Source organism: Oncorhynchus masou, chromosome 24 (assembly GCF_036934945.1).
Source record: "Oncorhynchus masou masou isolate Uvic2021 chromosome 24, UVic_Omas_1.1, whole genome shotgun sequence".
Lineage (NCBI taxonomy): Eukaryota > Metazoa > Chordata > Actinopteri > Salmoniformes > Salmonidae > Oncorhynchus > Oncorhynchus masou.
The window spans coordinates 2,472,674-2,494,350 of record NC_088235.1 but is presented as its reverse complement, the minus strand read 5'-3'; the positions used below and the strand labels follow the sequence as shown (position 1 = coordinate 2,494,350).

At 47.1% G+C, this 21,677-nt stretch overlaps 1 pseudogene; it reads left to right on the top strand.

Moving 5' to 3' along the window:
• The window catches only part of LOC135513361 (formin-2-like), a 158,158-nt pseudogene that overhangs the window by 96,853 nt on the left and 39,628 nt on the right, over positions 1–21,677 (top strand).

Sequence of the window (21,677 nt, the reverse complement as noted above, 5' to 3'; positions counted from 1 at the left end):
ATGGTCCACCACCCAAAGGACATCCAGACAACTTGACACAACTGTTGGGGAAACATTGGAGTCAACATGGGCCAGCATCCCCTGTGTCACTCTTTAAGACACCTTGTAGAGTCAACATGGACCAGCATCCCCTGTGTCACTCTTTAAGACACCTTGTAGAGTCCACATGGACCAGCATCCCCTGTCACTCTTTAAGACACCTTGTAGAGTCCACATGGACCAGCATCCCCTGTGTCACTCTTTAAGACACCTTGTCGAGTCCACATGGACCAGCATCCCCTGTGTCACTCTTTAAGACACCTTGTCGAGTCCACATGGACCAGCATCCCCTGTGTTACTCTTTAAGACACCTTGTCGAGTCCACATGGACCAGCATCCCCTGTGTCACTCTTTCAGACACCTTGTAGAGTCAACATGGACCAGCATCCCCTGTGTCACTCTTTCAGACACCTTGTAGAGTCAACATGGACCAGCATCCCCTGTGTCACTCTTTCAGACACCTTGTAGAGTCAACATGGACCAGCATCCCCTGTGTCACTCTTTCAGACACCTTGTAGAGTCCACATGGACCAGCATCCCCTGTGTTACTCTTTAAGACACCTTGTAGAGTCCACATGGACCAGCATCCCCTGTGTCACTCTTTCAGACACCTTGTAGAGTCCACATGGACCAGCATCCCCTGTGTCACTCTTTAAGACACCTTGTAGAGTCCATGACCCGACGAATCGAGGCTGTTCTGAGGGGATGCAACTCAGTATTAGGAAAGTGTTCCTAAGGTTTTGAGCCCTCAGTGTATGTCTGTAAACACGTATGTATGCATGTGTACATACATACATACACACACACACACACACACACACACACAGAGTTGAAGTTGGAAGTTTAGCCAAATACATTTAAACTCAGTTTTTCACATTGGCGTTTAATCAAAGTAAAAATCTCCCGTCTTTGGTCAGTTATTTTTAAGAATGTGAAATGTCAGAATAATAGTAGAGTATTTGGTAGCATTGCCTTTTTAAATTGTTTAAACTTGGGTCAAATGTCTCGGGTAGCCTTCCACAAGCTTCCCACAATAAGTTGGGTGAATTTATGTCCATTCCCCCTGACAGAGCTGGTGTAACTGAGTCAGGTTGGTAGGACTCCTTGCTCACACACGCTTTTCCAGTTCTGCCCACAAATGTTCTATAGGATTGAGTTTTCTATGGGATTGAGGTCAGGGCTTTGTGATGGCCACTCCAATACCTTGACTTTGTTGTCCTTAATCCATTTTGCCACAACTTTGGAAGTTTGGGGTCATTGTCCATTTGGGACCAAAGCTTAAACTTCCTGACTGATATCTTGAGATGTTGCTTCAATATATCCACATCATTTTCCTACCTCATGATGCCATCTATTTTGTCAAGTGCACCAGTCCCTCATGCAGCAAAGCACCCCCACAACTTGATGCTGCTACCCCCTTGATTCACTGTTGGGAAGCTGTTCTTCGGCTTGCAAACCTCCCTATTTTTCCTCCTAACATAATGATGGTCATTATGGCCAAACAGTTATATTTTTGTTTCAGCAGACCAGAGGACATTTCTCCAGAAAATGACGATCTTTGTGCCCATGTGCAGTTGCAAACCGTAGTCTGGCTTTTTTATGTTGGTTTTGGAGCAGTGCCCTCTTTCTTGCAGAGCGGCCTTTCAGGTTATGTGGATATAGACACTTTGGTACCTGTTTCCTCCAGCATCTTCACAACAACTTTGCTGTTGTTCTCAGATTGATTTGCACTTTTCTCACCAAAGTAAGTTCATCTCTAGGAGACAGAACGCGTCTCCTTCCTGAGCGGTATGACGGCTGCATGGTCCAATGGTGTTTATACTTGCGCAATATTGTCTGTACAGATGAACGTGGTCCTGTGTGGCTCAGTCGGTAGAGCATGGCGCTTGCAACGCCAAGCGTCGTGGGTTCGATTCCCGCTGGGACCACCCATATGTAAAAGTAGTGGCCCCAGCCGACTTGTAAGTCGCTTTGGACAAAAGCGTCTGCTAAATGGGATATATATATATATATATATACCTTCAGGCGTTTGGAAATTGCTCCCAAGGATGAATCAGACTTGTGGAGGTCTACAATTTTTGTTCTGAGGTCTTGACTAATTTATTTTTGATTTTCCCATGTTGTCAAGCAAAGAGGCTCTGAGTTTGAAGGTAGGCCTTGAAATACATTCACAGGTACATCTACAATTGACTCAAATGATGCCAATAAGCCTATTAGAAGCTTTTAAAGCCATGACATCATTTTCTGGAATTTTCTAAGCTGTTTAAAGGCACAGTCAACTTAGTGTATGTAAACTTCTGACCCACTGGAATTGTGATAACCACTAACTGTGTTCTGTCCCTTCCAGCCATCCTCTATAACCACTAACTGTGTTCTGTCCCTTCCAGCCATTCTCTATAACCACTAAGTGTGTCCTGTCCCTTCCAGCCAGCCTCGATAACCACTGTCTTCTCTCTTCAGTCCCTTCCAGCCACCCTTTATAACCACTAACTGTGTTCTGTCCCTTCCAGCCATCCTCAATAACCACTAACTCTGTTCTGTCCCTTCCGCCCATCCTCAATAACCACTAACTGTGTTCTGTCCCTTCCAGCCATCCTCATTAACCACTAACTGTGTTCTGTCCCTTCCAGCCATCCTCAATAACCACTAACTGTGTTCTGTCCCTTCCAGCCATCCTCAATAACCACTAACTGTGTTCTGTCCCTTCCAGCCATCCTCAATAACCACTAACTGTGTTCTGTCCCTTCCAACCAGCCTCACAAACCACTAACTGTGTTCTGTCCCTTCCAGCCATCCTCAATAACCACTAACTGTGTTCTGTGCCTTCCAGCCATCCTGAACCTGGACAATACTGTGGTGGATCTGGAGACTCTACAAGCCCTTTATGAAAACGTAAGGTTCTGATCTCTCATCCCTGAGTCCAAAGGAAGGTGTGTCTTTGGCCGGGATTCAAACACATGCAAATAAATGAGCATCACACTGTGTTGGTTTGAATCCTGGCCTTAGTCTTATTGTTGACTGTCAATGTATCCAGGCTGTGATAGACTCCCCTTAGTTCTGGCCACTGCATGTCACTATAGACTTCAATCACCAACGGTTGTTCAGTAAGGAACAGAAGAGGTTATGTGAAAGCCTTGTAAAAAATTATTTATTTACAGTATCACTTTGTACAGGCCTTGTTATTTTTTACATTATTTATTTATTTCCCCTTTATTTAACCAGGGAGGCCAGTAGAGAACACCTTTATTTAACCAGTGAGGCCAGTAGAGAACACCTTTATTTAACCAGGGAGGCTAGTTGAGAACACCTTTATTTAACCAGGGAGGCCAGTTGAGAACACCTTTATTTAACCAGGGAGGCTAGTTGAGAACACCTTTATTTAACCAGGGAGGCTAGTTGAGAACACCTTTATTTAACCAGGGAGGCTAGTTGAGAACACCTTTATTTAACCAGGGAGGCTAGTTGAGAACACCTTTATTTAACCAGGGAGGCCAGTTGAGAACACCTTTATTTAACCAGGGAGGCCAGTTGAGAACACCTTTATTTAACCAGGGAGGCCAGTTGAGAACACCTTTATTTAACCAGGGAGGCCAGTTGAGAACACCTTTATTTAACCAGGGTGGCCAGTTGAGAACACCTTTATTTAACCAGGGAGGCCAGTTGAGAACACCTTTATTTAACCAGGGAGGCCAGTTGAGAACACCTTTATTTAACCAGGGAGGCCAGTTGAGAACACCTTTATTTAACCAGGGAGGCCAGTAGAGAACGCCTTTATTTAACCAGGGAGGCCAGTAGAGAACGCCTTTATTTAACCAGGGAGGCCAGTTGAGAACGCCTTTATTTAACCAGGGAGGCTAGTTGAGAACACCTTTATTTAACCAGGGAGGCCAGTTGAGAACACCTTTATTTAACCAGGTAGGCCAGTAGAGAACAAGTTCTAATTTACAACTGTGACCTGGCCAAGATAAAGTAAAGCAGTTCAACACAAACAACAGAGTTACATATAAACAAACGTACATTCAATAATAACACAATAGAAAAAGTCTATATACAGTGTGTGCAAATAAGGGAGGTAAGGCAATAAATAGGCCATGGTGGCGAAGTAATTACAATATAGCAATTAAACACTGGAATGGTAGATGTGCAGAAGATGCAAGTAGAGCTACTGGGGTGCGAAGGAGCAAGATAAGTACATATTATATGGGGATGAGGTAGGTAGATGGGCTGTTTACAGATGGGCTATGTTTAGGTGCAGTGATCTGTGAGCTGCTCTGACAGCTGGGGCTTAAAGATAGTGAGGGAGAGTCTCCAGCTTCACTGATTTTTGCAGTTCGTTCCAGTCATTGGCTTCAGAGAACTGGAAGGAAAGGTGGCCAAAGGAGGAATTGACTTTGGTAATCAGTGAAATATACCTGCTGGAGCGCGTGCTACAGGTGGGTGCTGCTATGGTGACCAGTGAGCTGAGATAAGGTGGGGCTTTACTTAGCAAAGACTTGTAGATGACCTGGAGCCAGTGGGTTTGGCGACGAGTATGAAGCGAGGGCCAGCCAACGAGAGAGTACAGGTCGTAGTGGTGGGTAGTATATGGCGCTTTGATGACAAAACGGATGGCACTGTGATAGATTGCTTCCAATTTGTTGAGTAGTGTTGGATGATATTTTGTGAATGACATCGCGGAAGTCGAGGATCGGTAGGATGGTCAGTTTTACAAGGGTATGTTTGGCAGCATGAGTGAAGGATGCTTTGTTGCGATATAGGAAGCCAATTCTAGATTTAATTTTGGATTGGAGATGCTTAATGTGAGTCTGGAAGGAGAGTTTACAGTCTAACCAGGCACCTAGGTATTTGTAGTTGTCCACAAATTCTAAGTCAGAGCCGTCCAGAGTAGTGATGCTGGACGGGCAGGCAGGTGCGGGTAGCGATCGGTTGAAGAGCATGCATTTAGTTTTACTTGCATTTAAGAGCAGTTGGAGGCCATGGAAGGAGAGTTGTATGGCATTGAAGCTCGTCTGGAGGTTAGTTAACACAGTGTCCAAAGAGGGGCCAGAAGTAAGAATGGAGTCTTCTGTGTCGAGGTGGATCAGAGACTCACCAGCAGCAAGAGCGACATTGATGTATACAGAGAAAAGAGTCGGCCTTAGAATTGAACCCTGTGGTACCCCCATAGACACTGCCAGAGGTCCGGACAACAGGCCCTCTGATTTGACACACTGAACTCTATCAGAGAAGTAGTTGGTGAACCAGGAGAGGCAATCATTTGAGAAACCAAGGCTGTCGAGTCTGCTGATAAGAATGTGGTTTGATTGACAGAGTCGAACGCCTTGGCCAGGAAGATGAATACAGCTGCACGGTATTGTCTCTTATCGAAGGGGCTTGTTTACCAAGGCGTTAACACTGTGAAGGGGCTTGTTTACCAAGGCGTTAACACTGTGAAGGGGCTTGTTTACCAAGGCGTTAACACTGTGAAGGGACTTGTTTACCAAGGCGTTAACACTGTGAAGGGACTTGTTTACCAAGGCGTTAACACTGTGAAGGGGCTTGTTTACCAAGGCGTTAACACTGTGAAGGGGCTTGTTTACCAAGGCGTTAACACTGTGGACGGTTCAGAACAGCTGCCATGTTTATCTTCATATCCAGGAACTTTTAGAGAGACTCACTCACCAGCTTTGTGTCGTTATTCAATGAACTTTACCTTTATAAATGTAATCTGGTAACCAACCATGAGTTGATTTGTCAATGGATGTTGTACAGGCTTATGTGCTGATGCTTGTATGCAGGTTGACATTTATTGGCATGAATCTTGCCCTGGAGGCAGAACTGAGCAATAGTCAAAATTGGCTACAGTACATTGTAAAAATGTTATTTTATGTTTGGCTTAGGTGTTAGGGTTAGCAGTGTGTTTAAGTTTTAAAATCAGATTTTATGACTTTGACTGTGCCAGCTGGTTACCGCTCTGCAGAGCTGCCTCCAGAACAACATTCATGACAATAAATGTCATCCTGCTGCTTGAATAGGCTCCGTTCTGATGCAAATACAGTGAGTTGATCTTTAGATTACGTTCCCATAGCAAATATTACTGATCATTTTAAACACACACTCTGCAATTTCTGATGGTTAATTTGGTTACCTTGACTGTCAGTCAGAGGGACATTGCAGTCCCAGGAGCCCTGGTAAAATTGTCCCTGTTGACATCGTTTCACGTCCCAAAATGTTGAGTAATTTCGAGGTTAATCACATCATCCGTTCTGTCACAGTAGAACAGTATGTGGGTGGCAGGTTCAGAGCAGTGGGCCAGTAACCGAAAGGTCGCGGGATTGAATCCCGGAGCCGACCAGTTGAACAATCTGTCTGTCCTTGAGCAAGGCACTTAACCCGAATTGCTCTTGTAAGTGACTCTGAATCGGTGTCTGTTAAATGACTCACTGACTGTAAGTGACTCTGAATCAGAGCGTCTGCCAAATGACTCTCTGACTGTAAGTGACTCTGAATCAGAATCTGTTAAATGACTCACTGACTGTAAGTGACTCTGAATCAGTGTCTGTTAAATGACTCACTGACTAAGTGACTCTGAATCAGAATCTGTTAAATGACTCACTGACTGTAAGTGACTCTGAATCAGAATCTGTTAAATGACTCCAGTCAGTGGAGGAAATGTTTTACTGTGTGGCTTTTGTCTTTCCTTGGTTTGGTTTCTTAGTTTTCTATGTAAACGGGTCTGATTCCACGTGCCAGAATAACATACCACTATTAAAATACTGTAGTGTAGTAGTAGTAGTAGTGGTGAAATACTACTGTACTACACTACTACTGCAGAAGTACTGCAGTACAGTACACTATTAAACTACTACTGTACTACTGCCTGCCGTACAGTACACTATTAAACTACTACTGTACTACTGCCTGTAGTACAGTACACTATTAAGCTACTACTGCCTGCAGTACAGTACACTATTAAACTACTACTGTACTACTGCCTGCAGTACAGTACACTATTAAACTACTGTACTACTGCCTGTAGTACAGTACACTATTAAACTACTGTACTACTGCCTGCAGTACAGTACACTATTAAACTACTACTGTACTACACTACTACTGCAGAAGTACACTATTAAACTACTACTGTACTACTGCCTGCAGTACAGTACACTATTAAACTACTACTGTACTACTGCCTGTAGTACAGTACACTATTAAGCTACTACTGCCTGTAGTACAGTACACTATTAAACTACTACTGTACTACTGCCTGCAGTACAGTACACTATTAAACTACTACTGTACTACTGCCTGTAGTACAGTACACTATTAAGCTACTACTGCCTGTAGTACAGTACACTATTAAACTACTACTGTACTACTGCCTGTAGTACTTCTGCCGTTGTCATGTAGTACAGTACTTTGATCATGTTGTCCTGATGTCTTTTCAGAGAGCACAACAGGATGAGATGGAGAAAATCGATAAGCACATCAAGTCATCTAAAGACAAGGACAACGCCAAACCACTGGACAAACCTGAACAGTAGGTGTTCTGGAGAATCGGTTCAATTATTCAAACAACCAATCATGTTCAAAAAGTAGAGACTTAAAACCCGTCCTCCGATCTCTTGTCTCCTCTGTTCCAGTTACATCATGAAGTGGTAGCCTCAAACCCATCCTCTGATCTCTTGTCTCTATTCCAGGTTCCTGTTCCAGTTACATAATGAAGTGGTAGCCTCAAACCCATCCTCTGATCTCTTGTCTCTATTCCAGGTTCCTGTTCCAGTTACATAATGAAGTGGTAGCCTCAAACCCATCCTCTGATCTCTTGTCTCCTCTGTTCCAGTTACATCATGAAGTGGTAGCCTCAAACCCATCCTCTGATCTCTTGTCTCCTCTGTTCCAGTTACATCATGAAGTGGTAGCCTCAAACCCATCCTCTGATCTCTTGTCTCCTCTGTTCCAGTTACATAATGAAGTGGTAGCCTCAAACCCATCCTCTGATCTCTTGTCTCCTCTGTTCCAGTTATATCATGAAGTGGTAGCCTCAAACCCATCCTCTGATCTCTTGTCTCCTCTGTTCCAGTTACATAATGAAGTGGTAGCCTCAAACCCATCCTCTGATCTCTTGTCTCCTCTGTTCCAGTTACATCATGAAGTGGTAGCCTCAAACCCATCCTCTGATCTCTTGTCTCCTCTGTTCCAGGTACATTATGAAGTGGTAGCCTCAAACCCATCCTCTGATCTCTTGTCGTCTCTGTTCCAGTTACATCATGAAGTGGTAGCCTCAAACCCATCCTCTGATCTCTTGTCTCCTCTGTTCCAGTTACATAATGAAGTGGTAGCCTCAAACCATCCTCCGATCTCTTGTCTCCTCTGTTCCAGTTACATCATGAAGTGGTAGCCTCAAACCCATCCTCCGATCTCTTGTCTCCTCTATTCCAGAATCCTGTTCCAGTTACATCATGAAGTGGTAGCCTCAAACCCATCCTCTGATCTCTTGTCTCCTCTGTTCCAGTTACATCATGAAGTGGTAGCCTCAAACCCATCCTCCGATCTCTTGTCTCCTCTGTTCCAGTTACATCATGAAGTGGTAGCCTCAAACCCATCCTCTGATCTCTTGTCTCCTCTGTTCCAGTTACATAATGAAGTGGTAGCCTCAAACCCATCCTCCGATCTCTTGTCTCTATTCCAGGTTCCTGTTCCAGTTACATCAGATCCCCAACTTCTCAGGCCGGGTGTTCTGTATCCTGTTTCAGTCCACCTTCTCTGAATGGATCTCCTCTATCCTGCGCAAACTGGACATCCTGCAGAGAGTGTGCACGGTGAGTCTGTGTGACTGCAGAGAGTGTGCACGGTGAGTCTGTGTGACTGCAGAGAGTGTGCACGGTGAGTCTGTGTGACTGCAGAGAGTGTGCACGGTGAGTCTGTGTGACTGCAGAGAGTGTGCACGGTGAGTCTGTGTGACTGCAGAGAGTGTGCACGGTGAGTCTGTGTGACTGCAGAGAGTGTGCACGGTGAGTCTGTGTGACTGCAGAGAGTGTGCACGGTGAGTCTGTGTGACTGCAGAGAGTGTGCACGGTGAGTCTGTGTGTGTGACTGCAGAGAGTGTGCACGGTGAGTCTGTGTGTGTGACTGCAGAGAGTGTGCACGGTGAGTCTGTGTGTGTGTGACTGCAGAGAGTGTGCACGGTGAGTCTGTGTGTGTGTGACTGCAGAGAGTGTGCACGGTGAGTCTGTGTGTGTGACTATTGTTATTGGACCATGCTGGTCATTTATGAACATCTTGGCCATGTTCTGTTATAATCTCCACCCGGCACAGCCATTAGAGGACTGGCCACCCCACATAGCCTGGTTCCTCTCTAGGTTTCTTCCTAGGTTTTGGCCATTCTAGGGAGTTTTTCATTTCTAGGGGTGTTTTTCCTAGCCACTGTGCTTCTACACCTGCATTGCTTGCTGTTTGGGGTTTTAGGCTGGGTTTCTGTACAGCACTTTGAGATATCAGCTGATGTACGAAGGGCTATATAAATACATTTGATTGTGTGTGACATGTTTGGTATGTGTGTGACGTGTTTGGTATGTGTGTGACGTGTTTGGTATGTGTGTGACGTGTTTGGTATGTGTGTGACGTGTTTGGTATGTGTGTGCCGTGTTTGGTATGTGTGTGCCGTGTTTGGTATGTGTGTGCCGTGTTTGGTATGTGCGTGCCGTGTTTGGTATGTGCGTGCCGTGTTTGGTATGTGCGTGCCGTGTTTGGTATGTGCGTGCCGTGTTTGGTATGTGCGTGCCGTGTTTGGTATGTGCGTGCCGTGTTTGGTATGTGCGTGCCGTGTTTGGTATGTGCGTGCCGTGTTTGGTATGTGCGTGCCGTGTTTGGTATGTGTGTGCGTATAGACCTGTTTCGTGTGCCTCACCTCAGTAGAAATCAGAGGAGGTCTGCTAAGGTTTTGTCCTCTGGACAGTTCTACCAGACACTCATATTACTGAGGAGATACCGTCTCAATCCTCCCACTGTGGAAGTTGTTTTAAACAGGAACATCATCGTAGGTTGATACAGCCCTTCTGGTCAGTTGTTTTAAACAGGGACATCATCGTAGGTTGATACAGCCCTTCTGGTCAGTTGTTTTAAACAGGGACATCATCGTAGGTTGATATTGACAGCCCTTCTGGTCAGTTGTTTTAAACAGGGACATCATCGTAGGTTGATATTGACAGCCCTTCTGGTCAGTTGTTTTAAACAGGAACATCATCGTAGGTTGATACAGCCCTTCTGGTCAGTTGTTTTAAACAGGAACATCATCGTAGGTTGATATTGACAGCCCTTCTGGTCAGTTGTTTTAAACAGGAACATCATCGTAGGTTGATACAGCCCTTCTGGTCAGTTGTTTTAAACAGGGACATCATCGTAGGTTGATATTGACAGCCCTTCTGGTCAGTTGTTTTAAACAGGGACATCATCGTAGGTTGATACAGCCCTTCTGGTCAGTTGTTTTAAACAGCAACATCATCGTAGGTTGATACAGCCCTTCTGGTCAGTTGTTTTAAACAGGAACATCATCGTAGGTTGATACAGCCCTTCTGGTCAGTTGTTTTAAACAGGGACATCATCGTAGGTTGATATTGACAGCCCTTCTGGTCAGTTGTTTTAAACAGGGACATCATCGTAGGTTGATACAGCCCTTCTGGTCAGTTGTTTTAAACAGGAACATCATCGTAGGTTGATACAGCCCTTCTGGTCAGTTGTTTTAAACAGGAACATCATCGTAGGTTGATACAGCCCTTCTGGTCAGTTGTTTTAAACAGGGACATCATCGTAGGTTGATATTGACAGCCCTTCTGGTCAGTTGTTTTAAACAGGGACATCATCGTAGGTTGATACAGCCCTTCTGGTCAGTTGTTTTAAACAGCAACATCATCGTAGGTTGATACAGCCCTTCTGGTCAGTTGTTTTAAACAGGGACATCATCGTAGGTTGATATTGACAGCCCTTCTGGTCAGTTGTTTTAAACAGGAACATCATCGTAGGTTGATACAGCCCTTCTGGTCAGTTGTTTTAAACAGGGACATCATCGTAGGTTGATACAGCCCTTCTGGTCAGTTGTTTTAAACAGGAACATCATCGTAGGTTGATATTGACAGCCCTTCTGGTCAGTTGTTTTAAACAGGAACATCATCGTAGGTTGATACAGCCCTTCTGGTCAGTTGTTTTAAACAGGGACATCATCGTAGGTTGATATTGACAGCCCTTCTGGTCAGTGTGTTCAGAAAACAGTTTTCATATTGAAGCCAGGTGACTGTGAATTCTTGATACTATTAATCTGCTCATATACACTGACTGCCCCCCCCTGCTCTGTCTCTATCTCTCCTGACTGCCGCCCCCTGCTCTGTCTCTATCTCTCCTGACTGCCCCCCTGCTCTGTCTCTATCTCTCCTGACTGCCCCCCCCGCTCTGTCTCTATCTCTCCTGACTGCCCCCCTGCTCTGTCTCTATCTCTCCTGACTGCCCCCCCCTGCTCTGTCTCGATCTCTCCTGACTGCCCCCCTGCTCTGTCTCGATCTCTCCTGACTGCCCCCCCCTGCTCTGTCTCGATCTCTCCTGTCTGCCCCCTCGCTCTGTCTCGATCTCTCCTGACTGCCCCCCTGCTCTGTCTCGATCTCTCCTGACTGCCCCCCTGCTCTGTCTCGATCTCTCCTGACTGCCCCCCTGCTCTGTCTCGATCTCTCCTGACTGCCCCCTGCTCTGTCTCGATCTCTCCTGACTGCCCCCCTGCTCTGTCTCGATCTCTCCTGTCTGCCCCCCTGCTCTGTCTCGATCTCTCCTGTCTCCCCCCCCACACTTGCTCTGTCTCGATCTCTCCTCTGTCTGTCCCCCTCTTCTCTGTCTCGATCTCTCCTGTCTGCCCCCCCACACTCGCTCTGTCTCGATCTCTCCTGTCTGCCCCCCTCGCTCTGTCTCGATCTCTCCTGTCTGCCCCCCTCGCTCTGTCTCGATCTCTCCTGTCTGCCCCCCCTCGCTCTGTCTCGATCTCTCCTCTGTCTGCCCCCCTCGCTCTGTCTCGATCTCTCCTCTGTCTGCCCCCCCCCTCGCTCTGTCTCGATCTCTCCTGTCTGCCCTCCCCCTCGCTCTGTCTCGATCTCTCCTGTCTGCCCCCCCTCTTCTGTCTCGATCTCTCCTCTGTCTCTGTCCCCCTCTTCTCTCTGTCTCGATCTCTCGATCTCTCCTCTCTGTGTCTCAATCTGTCCCTTTGTCTCCCCGTCCGTCTCCCTGTGTGTGCCTGCCCATCTCCCTGTGTGTGCCTGCCCATCTCCCTGTGTGTGACTGCCCATCTCCCTGTGTGTGACTGCCCATCTCCTCCTCCTCCAGACCTTGCAGAGTGGCCAGTGTGTGATGCAGGTGCTGGGTCTGGTCCTGGCCTTTGGTAACTTCATGAATGGTGGCAACCGAACCAGAGGACAGGCTGACGGCTTTAACCTGGATATCCTGCCCAAGCTGAAGGATGTGAAGAGCAGTGTGAGTGGCACTACTAGGACCTGCACCCTATTCCCTATGGTTGGTAGGGGCACTACTAGGACCTGCACCCTATTCCCTATGGTTGGTAGGGGCACTACTAGGACCTGCACCCTATTCCCTATGGTTGGTAGGGGCACTACTAGGGCACTAGGACCTGCACCCTATTCCCTATGGTTGGTAGGGGCACTACTAGGACCTGCACCCTATTCCCTATGGTTGGTAGGGGCACTACTAGGGCGCTAGGACCTGCACTTCTAGGGCACTAGGACCTGCACCCTATTCCCTATGGTTGGTAGGGGCACTACTAGGACCTGCACCCTATTCCCTATGGTTGGTAGGGGCACTACTAGGGCACTAGGACCTGCACCCTATTCCCTATGGTTGGTAGGGGCACTACTAGGACCTGCACCCTATTCCCTATGGTTGGTAGGGGCACTACTAGGGCGCTAGGACCTGCACTTCTAGGGCACTAGGACCTGCACCCTATTCCCTATGGTTGGTAGGGGCACTACTAGGACCTGCACCCTATTCCCTATGGTTGGTAGGGGCACTTCTAGGGCACTAGGACCTGCACCCTATTCCCTATGGTTGGTAGGGGCACTACTAGGGCACTAGGACCTGCACCCTATTCCCTATGGTTGGTAGGGGCACTTCTAGGGCACTAGGACCTGCACCCTATTCCCTATGGTTGGTAGGGGCACTACTAGGGCTCTAGGACCTGCACTACTAGGGCACTAGGGACCTGCACCCTATTCCCTATGGTTGGTAGGGGCACTTCTAGGGCACTAGGACCTGCACCCTATTCCCTAAGGTTGGTAGGGGCACTACTAGGGCGCTAGGACCTGCACCCTATTCCCTATGGTTGGAAGAGGCACCACTAGGGCTCTAGGACCTGCACCCTATTCCCTATGGTTGGAAGAGGCACTACTAGGGCTCTAGGACCTGAACTTCTAGGGCTCTAGGACCTGCACCCTATTCCCTATGGTTGGAAGAGCACTACTAGGACTCTAGGACCTGCACCCTATTCCCTATGGTTGGAAGAGGCACCACTAGGGCTCTAGGACCTGCACCCTATTCCCTATGGTTGGAAGAGGCACTACTAGGGCTCTAGGACCTGAACTTCTAGGGCTCTAGGACCTGCACCCTATTCCCTATGGTTGGAAGAGCACTACTAGGACTCTAGGTCCTGCACCCTATTCCCTATGGTTGGAAGAGGCACCACTAGGGCTCTAGGACCTGCACCCTATTCCCTATGGTTGGTAGGGGCACTACTAGAACGCTAGGACCTGCACCCTAATGGCTCTCTGTTCCCTATGTTGAGTCCATCTGGTCAACAGTAGACTGATGTATAGGCAGTAGGGAGCCTCTAGTTACATGACTGTCTATTTTGTCAGGGTTACTATTGTGCTGGAAGACTGTAGTTATTGTTCCTACCATGTCTTTTGATGATGTGGATTAAAATATATATTCATTTTGTAAAAGCTTTGCAGAACACTTTGTGAGAGAGTGTTGTAAACTAAACGTGAATTCCCTGAACTGAAGCTAATTTCTTGTGTCTTCCTCCTTTCGGCAGGATAACACACGGAGCCTGTTGTCCTACATAGTGGCTTACTATCTGAGACACTTTGACGAGGTATGTTGGATCCTGTTTTTCCCAGTCCTGTTCTAATCACTCGTCTTGGCACGGGGCAGACCGGGACTTGACTTTTAAATTGTATTTATTTTCCCTCAGTGGTAACTAATGCGTAGTAGGGTGTTTAGCTAGATGAAGCCCAGTAGGGTGTTTAGCTACATTTACATTTAGATGAAGCCCAGTAGGGTGTTTAGCTGGACGAAGCCCAGTAGGGTGTTTAGCTAGATGAAGCCCAGTAGGGTGTTTAGCTAGATGAAGCCCAGTCGGGTGTTTAGCTGGACGAAGCCCAGTAGGGTGTTTAGCTGGACGAAGCCCAGTCGGGTGTTTAGCTGGACGAAGCCCAGTAGGGTGTTTAGCTAGATGAAGCCCAGTCGGGTGTTTAGCTGGACGAAGCCCAGTAGGGTGTTTAGCTAGATGAAGCCCAGTAGGGTGTTTAGCTGGACGAAGCCCAGTAGGGTGTTTAGCTGGACCAAGCCCAGTAGGGTGTTTAGCTAGATGAAGCCCAGTAGGGTGTTTAGCTGGACCAAGCCCAGTAGGGTGTTTAGCTGGACCAAGCCCAGTAGGGTGTTTAGCTAGATGAAGCCCAGTAGGGTGTTTAGCTGGACGAAGCCCAGTAGGGTGTTTAGCTTGATGAAGCCCAGTAGGGTGTTTAGCTGGACGAAGCCCAGTAGGGTGTTTAGCTGGACGAAGCCCAGTAGGGTGTTTAGCTAGATGAAGCCCAGTAGGGTGTTTAGCTAGATGAAGCCCAGTAGGGTGTTTAGCTAGATGAAGCCCAGTAGGGTGTTTAGCTAGACGAAGCCCAGTAGGGTGTTGAGCCGGACGAAGCCCAGTAGGGTGTTGAGCCGGACGAAGCCCAGTAGGGTGTTTAGCCGGACGAAGCCCAGTAGGGTGTTTAGCTAGATGAAGCCCAGTAGGGTGTTTAGCTAGATGAAGCCCAGTAGGGTGTTTAGCGTGATGAAGCCCAGTAGGGTGTTTAGCTAGATGAAGCCCAGTAGGGTGTTTAGCGAGATGAAGCCCAGTAAGGTGTTTAGCTAGACGAAGCCCAGTAGGGTGTTTAGCGAGATGAAGCCCAGTAGGGTGTTGAGCTAGACGAAGCCCAGTAGGGTGTTTAGCTAGATGAAGCCCAGTAGGGTGTTTAGCTAGACGAAGCCCAGTAGGGGGTTTAGCTAGACGAAGCCCAGTAGGGGGTTTAGCTAGACGAAGCCCAGTAGGGGGTTTAGCTAGACGAAGCCCAGTAGGGGGTTTAGCTAGACGAAGCCCAGTAGGGGGTTTAGCCGGACGAAGCCCAGTAGGGTGTTTAGCTAGATGAAGCCCAGTAGGGTGTTTAGCTAGATGAAGCCCAGTAGGGTGTTTAGCTAGATGAAGCCCAGTAGGGTGTTTAGCGTGATGAAGCCCAGTAAGGTGTTTAGCTAGATGAAGCCCAGTAGGGTGTTTAGCTGGACGAAGCCCAGTAGGGTGTTTAGCTAGATGAAGCCCAGTAGGGGGTTTAGCTAGACGAAGCCCAGTAGGGGGTTTAGCTAGACGAAGCCCAGTAGGGGGTTTAGCTAGACGAAGCCCAGTAGGGGGTTTAGCTAGACGAAGCCTAGTAGGGGGTTTAGCTAGACGAAGCCCAGTAGGGGGTTTAGCTAGATGAAGCCCAGTAGGGGGTTTAGCTAGACGAAGCCCAGTAGGGGGTTTAGCTAGACGAAGCCTAGTAGGGGGTTTAGCTAGACGAAGCCCAGTAGGGTGTTTAGCTAGACGAAGCCCAGTAGGGTGTTTAGCTAGACGAAGCCCAGTAGGGGGTTTAGCTAGACGAAGCCCAGTCGGTGGGTTTTGGTAGTGATTTAGTCAACAAACAAAAAAGTAAAAATTAAAAATACATATCCACACACAGTACCAGTCAAAAGTTTGGACACACCTACTTATTCAAGTTTTTTTTTCTTTTTTTTCTGCATTGTAGAATAATAGTGAAGACATCAAACTATGAAATAACACATGGAATCATGTAGTAACCAAGAAAGTGTTAAACTAATCAAAATACATTTGAGATCCTTCAAAGTAGCCAGCCTTTGCCTTGATGACAGCTTTGCTTACTCTTGGCATTCTCTCAACCAGCTTCATGAAGTCGTTACCTGGAATGCATTTCAATTAACAGGTGTGCTTTGTTAAAAGTTGTGGTATTTCTTTCTTTAATGCTTTTGAGCCAATCAGTTGCGTTGTGACAAGATAGGGGTGGTATACAGAAGATAGCCCTATTTGGTAAAAGACCAAGTCCAACTCAAATAAGCAAAGAGAAGCAAAGGTACATCATGACTTTTGGTCATGAAGGTCAGTCAATCTGGAAAATTAAGAACTTTGAAACGTTCTTCAAGTGCAGTCTCAAAAACCATCACGCGCTCTGAATCTGGCTCTCATGAGGACCGCCACAGGAATGGAAGACCCAGAGGAACCTCTGCTGCAGAGGATAAGTTCATCTGAGTTAACTGCACCTCAGATTGCAGCCCAAATAAATGCTTACAGAGTTCAAGTAAGACGCATCTCCACATCAACTGTTCAGAGGAGACTGCGTGAATCAGGCCTTCATGGTTGAATTTCTGCAAAGAAACCACTACTAAAGGACACCAATAATGTGAACAAACTTCCTTGAGCCAAGAAACACGAGCAATAGACATTAGACCGGTGGAAATCGGTTATTTTGGTCTGAGTCCAAATTTGAGATTTTTGGTTCCAACCACCGTCTGAGTGAGACTCAGAGTAGGTGAACGGATGATCTCTGCATGTGTGGAACCCACCGTGAAGCATGGAGGAGGTGGTGTTGTGGGGGTGCTTTGCTGGTGACACTGTGATTTATTTAGATTTCAAGGCATACTTAACCAGCATGGCTACCACAGCATTCTGCAGCAATACATCTCCCATCTGGTTTGCGCTTAGTGGGACTATCATTTGTTCTTCAACAGGACAATGATGCAACACACCTCCAGGCTGTTTAAGAAGGAGAGTGATGGACTACTGCATCTGATGACCTGGCCTCCACAATCACCTGACCTCAACCCAATTGAGATGAGTTGGACCGCAGAGTGAAGAAAAATCAGCCAACAAGTGCTCCGCACATGTGGGAACTCTTTCAAGACTGTTAAAAAAGCATTCCTCATGAAGCTGGTTGAGAGAATGCCAAGATTTTGCAAAGGTGTCATCGAGGCAAAGGGTGGCTACTTTGAAGAATCTAAAATATATTTTCATTTAACACTTTTTTGATTACTGCATGATTCCATATGTGTTTCATAGTTTTGATGTCTTCAGTATTAATTTACTGTTGAAAATAGTACATTTCTACCCTGACCCACTCTACATGATCTAACTCTACTGCCCTAACCTACTCTACATGATCTAACTCTACTGCCCTAACCTACTCTACTGCCCTAACCCACTCTACATGATCTAACTCTACTGCCCTAACCTACTCTACATGATCTAACTCTACTGCCCTAACCTACTCTACTGCCCTAACCCACTCTACGTGATCTAACTCTACTGCCCTAACCCACTCTACGTGATCTAACTCTACTACCCTAACCCACTCTACTACCCTAACCCACTCTACTACCCTAACCCACTCTACGTGATCTAACTCTACTACCCTAACCTACTCTACTACCCTAACCCACTCTACGTGATCTAACTCTACTACCCTAACCCACTCTACGTGATCTAACTCTACTGCCCTAACCCACTCTACGTGATCTAACTCTACTGCCCTAACCCACTCTACGTGATCTAACGCTACTGCCCTAACCCACTCTACGTGATCTAACTCTACTGCCCTAACCCACTCTACGTGATCTAACTCTACTGCCCTAACCCACTCTATGTGATCTAACTCTACTGCCCTAACCCACTCTACGTGATCTAACTCTACTGCCCTAACCCACTCTACGTGATCTAACTCTACTGCCCTAACCCACTCTACGTGATCTAACTCTACTGCCCTAACCCACTCTACGTGATCTAACTCTACTGCCCTAACCCACTCTACGTGATCTAACTCTACTGCCCTAACCCACTCCATGTGATCTAACTCTACTGCCCTAACCCACTCTACGTGATCTAACTCTACTACCCTAACCCACTATACGTGATCTAACTCTACTACCCTAACCCACTCTACGTGATCTAACCCACTCTACGTGATCTAACCCACTCTACGTGATCTAACTCTACTGCCCTAACCCACTCTACATGATCTAACTCTACTGCCCTAACCCACTCCATGTGATCTAACTCTACTGCCCTAACCCACTCTACGTGATCTAACTCTACTACCCTAACCCACTATACGTGATCTAACTCTACTACCCTAACCCACTCTACGTGATCTAACTCTACTGCCCTAACCCACTCTATGTGATCTAACTCTACTGCCCTAACCCACTCTACGTGATCTAACTCTACTGCCCTAACCCACTCCATGTGATCTAACTCTACTACCCTAACCCACTCTACGTGATTTAACTCTACTGCCCTAACCCACTCTACGTGATTTAACTCTACTGCCCTAACCCACTCTACGTGATCTAACTCTACTCCCCTAACCCACTCTACGTGATCTAACTCTACTGCCCTAACCCACTCTACGTGATCTAACTCTACTGCCCTAACGCACTCTACGTGATCTAACTCTACTGCCCTAACCCACTCTACGTGATTTAACTCTACTGCCCTAACCCACTCTACGTGATCTAACTCTACTACCCTAACCCATTCTACGTGATCTAACTCTACTGCCCTAACCCACTCTACGTGATCTAACTCTACTACCCTAACCCACTATACGTGATCTAACTCTACTACCCTAACCCACTCTACGTGATCTAACCCACTCTACGTGATCTAACTCTACTGCCCTAACCCACTCTACATGATCTAACTCTACTGCCCTAACCCACTCCATGTGATCTAACTCTACTGCCCTAACCCACTCTACGTGATCTAACTCTACTACCCTAACCCACTCTACGTGATCTAACTCTACTACCCTAACCCACTCTACGTGATCTAACTCTACTGCCCTAACCCACTCTATGTGATCTAACTCTACTGCCCTAACCCACTCTACATGATCTAACTCTACTGCCCTAACCCACTCCATGTGATCTAACTCTACTACCCTAACCCACTCTACGTGATTTAACTCTACTGCCCTAACCCACTCTACGTGATTTAACTCTACTGCCCTAACCCACTCCATGTGATCTAACTCTACTACCCTAACCCACTCTACGTGATCTAACTCTACTGCCCTAACCCACTCTACGTGATCTAACTCTACTGCCCTAACCCACTCTACGTGATCTAACTCTACTGCCCTAACCCACTCCATGTGATCTAACTCTACTACCCTAACCCACTCTACGTGATCTAACTCTACTGCCCTAACCCACTCTACGTGATTTAACTCTACTGCCCTAACCCACTCTATGTGATCTAACTCTACTGCACTAACCCACTCTACTGCCCTAACCCACTCTACCACCCTAACCCACTCTACGTGATCTAACTCTACTACCCTTACCCACTCTACGTGATCTAACTCTACTACCCTTACCCACTCTACGTGATCTAACTCTACTGCCCTAACCCACTCTACGTGATCTAACTCTACTGCCCTAACCCACTCTACGTGATCTAACTCTACTGCCCTAACCCACTCTATGTGATCTAACTCTACTGCCCTAACCCACTCTACGTGATCTAACTCTACTGCCCTAACCCACTCTACGTGATCTAACTCTACTGCCCTAACCCACTCCACGTGATCTAACTCTACTGCCCTAACCCACTCCATGTGATCTAACTCTACTGCCCTAACCCACTCTACGTGATCTAACTCTACTACCCTAACCCACTATACATGATCTAACTCTACTACCCTAACCCACTCTACGTGATCTAACTCTACTACCCTAACCCACTCTACGTGATCTAACTCTACTGCCCTAACCCACTCTACGTGATCTAACTCTACTACCCTAACCCACTATACGTGATCTAACTCTACTGCCCTAACCCACTCTAGCACCCTAACCCACTCTGTGATCTAACTCTACTACCCTAACCCACTCTACTACCCTAACCCACTCTACTACCCTAACCCACTCTACTACCCTAACCCACTCTGTGATCTAACTCTACTGCACTAACCCACTCTACTGCACTAACCCACTCTACTGCCCTAACCCACTCTAGCACCCTAACCCACTCTGTGATCTAACTCTACTACCCCTGCTGCTTTATCGAATGCTCTAAGGACTAATGTCATGTATCGTCTCTACTACCCTTACCCACTCTACGTGGTCTAACTCTACGTTATCTAAGTCTCTGTGCTCTAAGGACTAATGTCATGTATGGTCAGGACGCCGGCAGGGAGACGTGCCTCTACCCTCTCCTCTCTCCTCTCACTCTGTGGTCTAACTCTACGTTATCTAAGTCTCTGTGCTCTAAGGACTAATGTCATGTATGGTCAGGACGCCGGCAGGGAGATGTGCCTCTACCCTCTCCTCTCTCCTCTCACTCTGTGGTCTAACTCTACGTTATCTAAGTCTCTAAGGACTAATGTCATGTATGGTCAGGACGCCGGCAGGGAGACGTGCCTCTACCCTCTCCTCTCTCCTCTCACTCTGTGCTCTAATGTCATGTATGGTCAGGACGCCGGCAGGGAGACGTGCCTCTACCCTCTCCTCTCTCCTCTCACTCTGTGCTCTAATGTCATGTATGGTCAGGACGCCGGCAGGGAGACGTGCCTCTACCCTCTCCTCTCTCCTCTCACTCTGTGCTCTAATGTCATGTATGGTCAGGACGCCGGCAGGGAGACGTGCCTCTACCCTCTCCTCTCTCCTCTCACTCTGTGCTCTAATGTCATGTATGGTCAGGACGCCGGCAGGGAGACGTGCCTCTACCCTCTCCTCTCTCCTCTCACTCTGTGCTCTAATGTCATGTATGGTCAGGACGCCGGCAGGGAGACGTGCCTCTACCCTCTCCTCTCTCCTCTCACTCTGTGCTCTAATGTCATGTATGGTCAGGACGCCGGCAGGGAGACGTGCCTCTACCCTCTCCTCTCTCCTCCCACTCTGTGGTCTAACTCTACGTTATCTAAGTCTCTGTGCTCTAAGGACTAATGTCATGTATGGTCAGGACGCCGGCAGGGAGACGTGCCTCTACCCTCTCCCTGAGCCCCAGGATCTGTTCCAGGCTTCACAGATGAAGTTTGAGGACTTTCAGAAGGACCTGACCAGGCTGAAGAAGGACCTTCGAGGTAACTGCACTGAACCAAAATATAAACCCATCAATGTCACAGGTTTGACTGAGTTCACACTTCATATAAGGAAATCAGTCAATTGAAATAAATAAATTAGGCCCTAATCTATGGATTTCACATGACTGGGAATACAGTCTGTTGGTCACAGATACACTACATAACCAAAGGTATGTGAACACCTGCTCGTCGAACATCTCATTCCAAAATCATCTGCATTGAGAGGGG